The sequence below is a fragment of the Dipodomys ordii genome, unplaced genomic scaffold, assembly GCF_000151885.1.
Source record: "Dipodomys ordii isolate 6190 unplaced genomic scaffold, Dord_2.0 Scaffold1000002414, whole genome shotgun sequence".
Classification (NCBI taxonomy): Eukaryota; Metazoa; Chordata; class Mammalia; order Rodentia; family Heteromyidae; genus Dipodomys; species Dipodomys ordii.
In genome coordinates, this window is record NW_012286031.1 from 60,758 (window position 1) to 64,345 (window position 3,588).

Here is a 3,588-nt window from a genome sequence, read left to right on the forward strand (position 1 = left end):
TCTGGCTGGCTTCACCCTGTGATCTTGAGACCTAAGCTAGGGTGATGGGCGTTAGCTACTAATTCTCTGCTAGGTTCAGAACTGTAATGGCATTGTAAGTACAAGTCACAAAGGGCTTGGGAAGCATATTAACCCTTTCAACATTGGACCTTTCAGAACCCTGTAGGACACAAGGTTATAATGCTAGAGTCTCAGAGGCTGGGCATATGGATCGAATAAACTTGAACCTTGAGCTCTTACTCCAATTCTGGTATACATCAGCGTTCATTTTCCAGAGAATGTTCTCTTAATTAGCAAATAGGAAAAGTACTTTAATTAAACCTCACTTTTTTCCAGTTGTGTGTCTTGAACTCAAGCCTGGGCACTGTCCCTGGGCCCTTCAGTTCAAAGCAAACAGTACCACTTGAGCACAGTGTCTTTTGGTGATTCACTGAAGATGAGTCTAACAGGCTTTCCTTGCTTAGCCTTTCTTTGAATTGTGGTCTTCAGCTCTCAGTCTCCTGAGAAGCTAGTTTTCCAGGTGTGAGCCACCAGCATCTGACCTATTATTTTTGAAAGTCCTGGGGCTTGATCTTAGGGCCTGGGAACTCTCTCTGAGCTTCTTTTTCTCACAACTAGAGCTCTACCACTTGAGCCACTCCACAGCTTCTGGGTTTTTCTGAGTATGTGGCACCGAGGATTCAAACCATGGCATTCATGCATGCTGAGTGAGCTCCTTACCACTAAGTCAAATTTCTTGCCCCACCCTTACAATTTTATCCCTCAACTTGCCTATCCTCAAGAAAAGGCCTCTGATCATAAATCATCTAAAGAAATCCCTATAGGAAGGTGTCCAAAGATAAAGAAGACAAAGCTCATCTGTGGGAGAGACACTAGACATGTGAAGACTGTGACAAATGCTTCCATTTAATTATGTATCATGTTTCAACACTTAATATAGTATAAATGAAAATGAGTCAATGTCCTAAATTATTGTGAATCATTTTATAATAGATGTAAAACATGTACTAAATATTATGTGTATAATAATACTAAATATAATAAGCAATAAATAAAGGAATAAAATACAAAATCAATAATAAAAATAATAATATGTAATAAACATACATATGTAAGTATATATCATATATTACACATGTATAGAAATATTTTTTTCCATTGCAGGGCATTCATTTGGGCCCTCAGAACTCTAGCCAGAATTTGTTTTCCTCAAAGACAGTAAGATTCACCTTCACCCATGGTGCAAAAGAGTTACCTGGAAGGTGAGATCAAATCACAGCAATTACAGAAATACTGGCCCCAGTTCCAAGACAGTGGCTTAATTTTTTAAATGAAAGCAGTTATGTTCATTCAGTTCTATACAGAATATTTAAAAAAAGCAGTGTAGAATTTTGTACAGCTTTTGACATCCTTACCTTACCCCCAAAGTGCTCCTCTGAGCACTACATTCTTTCTTTTTTGTACATTTTTATTGCAAAAATGTTGTACAGAGGGATCACAGTTACATGAGCAAGGCAATGAGTTCATTTCCTATTGAGCATTGTTGCCTCCTCTTTTGTTTTCTCCCTACCATCCCTTCCCTCCCATCTCCACAACTACTCCCCCTGCCGAGTTCAGTGACTTTTTTTTTTTATTTTTGGCTTGGCACAGGGTTTGAACTCAAGTAGTGGCAACTCTGCACCTTCCCTCACATTGCTGCAGATTTACCAAGACCCTGAGTTCAAATGCCAGGCTAAGGAAGGAAACTGGCAGAAATTCCAAACCAGAGAGCTTTATTTCTTTTTAATTTAGTTAAATAATTAATTAATTTTTTATTTATTCTTTCTTTTGCCAACCACACGTCTTGAACTCAGTTCGTGGCAACTCTGACTCAGCTTCCATCACCCTAGGCTGTGGTGCAGTCTCTGGACCCATAGCCGATCCTGGGATCCTAGGCCCTGAGGGTTTGCAGGAAGAAAACAAAGTAGGATACCACAAAAAGTGGTGAGCTTCAGAGGGCTGGGGTATTACGTCTTTTTCTTTGCACAGTGAGTCTGAATGACAAGGCTGCAAAGTGGACATGACCTGCCGTTGCTCATACATGCAAGGCAAGCACTCCACCACTGAGCCACTTTCTATTTTATCATTCCTAGAAGAAGCTGCACATAAAAACAACACTGATCTTCCTTTTCAGTCTGTACCTTTGAATACAGAGGAACATCTTTCCTCTGCTCTCCATCAATTACCTACTTTCCAGTTAGAATGACTTGGAATAATAAAAATGGAAAAAGAGAAAATAAATCATCATGAAAATAAACAGATGCAGAAAATTCACTGTATTTTTCTCACAAGTTCAACCATTATAAACTATTGGGGAAATACAGGGACACCTTATTCTCACTGGCGCTGAAAGTCTCTAGTTAGGCAATTCTGATGAAGATGAGGAACAAAGTGAAAAAGTGAGGAATCGTATCAATTGCAAGAAAAAAATGGAGTAGGATCCAAGCAAATTTCTTCTTTGGGCTGCTGAAAATAATCGGCTTACTAGAGTGTGGTGACTACTTTCCATAAAGGCCACTCATGTGAATACTAGGGATGACAATGAATATACCCCTCTTCATCGGGAAGCCTACAGTGGACACTTAGATATTGTCCATGAGTTGGTGGTTCAAGCAGCAGATATTCATGCAATAATTGTTAATGGCTGGACACCCCTGCGCAGTGCTTACTCATGAAATAATACCAGTGTGGCGTCTTTCTTACTTCATCATGATGCAGATACCAATGCCCAAACTAAACGCCTCTTGACTCCCTTGCATCTTGCTGCTGGGAATATAGATAGCTAAGATACACTGGATCTCCTTCTGTTGAACCATTATATCAAACCAGGTCTGAAGAACAACTTGGAAGAAACTGCCTTTGATATTACCAAAAGGATAAGTATGTATCACTACCTCTTTGAAGTTGTGAAAGGCTGTACAAATTGTTCTATTCAGTTGTAATGGTTTGGTTAAGTTTCTTTTCTTTTCTCTTTTTTTTCTTTTTCTTTTTTTTGTTGAGTTTTATTATTTTATTGTGAAAACACCATACAGAGGGGTTAAAATTACATGGGCAAGGTAATGAATACATTTCTTATCAGGCATTGTTGCCTCCTCTTTATTTCCCCTTCCCATACCTTCTCATCTCCCCCTACTCCCCTACCCCCTCATTACTCCTCCTCCCCGGCCAAAGTCGTAAAGTTCATTTTTCTACATGACGTCTTGTACATCTCATTGTTGCAATGGGTCAACCTGTATCCCTATTTAAACAATTTGTTTTTTCCCTTCCCCTCCACAAATCATACCAACATCAAATACAATGAAAGCAGGGGTTATATGGTGGGGGAGGGACATACAAAGCAACAAAGAAATCATCTTATAAATATGTTAGAAACAATCACAAAAAAGAAAAAAAACATTTGAATCCTTATCTTGGGGTTCATTTCACCTAACATCAACTTATCTGACCATTTCTGCTTGTCTCAGACATATAATAGTTACAAATAAGGGAAACCATGGGATCTATGTTTCTTTGGGCCTGGCTTACTTCAATATAATTTTTTCCAAGTCT

General features: G+C 38.9%; 1 pseudogene; it reads left to right on the forward strand.

Annotated features, from left to right (window-relative positions):
* The first annotated feature begins 2,260 nt into the window (after positions 1-2,260).
* Positions 2,261-2,983, forward strand: LOC106002819 (annotated as a pseudogene).
* The last annotated feature ends 605 nt before the right edge of the window (positions 2,984-3,588 follow it).